This window comes from Sinocyclocheilus grahami, unplaced genomic scaffold (assembly GCF_001515645.1).
Source record: "Sinocyclocheilus grahami isolate Dianchi unplaced genomic scaffold, SAMN03320097.WGS_v1.1 scaffold39.1, whole genome shotgun sequence".
NCBI classification, from domain to species: domain Eukaryota; kingdom Metazoa; phylum Chordata; class Actinopteri; order Cypriniformes; family Cyprinidae; genus Sinocyclocheilus; species Sinocyclocheilus grahami.
In genome coordinates this window covers 1,722,350-1,723,114 of record NW_015505218.1, presented here as the reverse complement: position 1 = coordinate 1,723,114, position 765 = coordinate 1,722,350, and positions in this window count along the sequence as shown.

Below are 765 nucleotides of genomic sequence, written 5' to 3'. Positions count from 1 at the left end.
TTTCCCTAATTCCTTGTACCTGCTGGTCATTTTTTAATTCATTTTATTTTTAGTTTTATGATTTATGTACTGAAAACAGCTGTTGCTTCATGGTTTGTGATTTTTTTGTATATGCATATGTTGCACGTATGTTGCACCAAATAGGACTGTAGAAGAGATAACAGGGTTTATAAGACTTTATAAGAATTTTTATTTCCCTGAATAAATAAATAAAGTATTGTTATTACATTTCACTTGTTCTGTTATCAGGCAGTGTAGGTGCAAATAAAAAAAAGTGTCACCTCATCTTCTCCCTTTAAATAAAAGATGATATTTAACTCATGAAATGGGGTGGAGGAGGTGGTTTTGCTTCCCTTAACATTCAGAAATTCTTCAGAGAATACTTGGTTTTGGAACTGTAAAGATTACAATTTATAGTGAATGTGTAATAGCTTACTGATTCCCAGTGGAGAATGAGCCGCAGTAGTGAGGTTTTGTAGAGCCACAAAGTATTCATATTGAGTCAATAATATGAGTGGGAATAACAAGGAATTTGGTTTTAGTTATGATTCCAATTCCACTTAAAAAGTCTGCTTTTTAACAAACAAACAGACAAATACTTCATTCATTCATTCATTCATTCCTTCTTGAAAATGTGTTTATATACACTTCAAACATTTTAGATCTGTAAGATTTTTTTTTCATATTTTTAAAAGAATTTTCTTCTGCTCACCTGTCAGCCCTGTGTCTTGTGTTTTGCTCCCCACGTGTTCCATGACCCAGTTT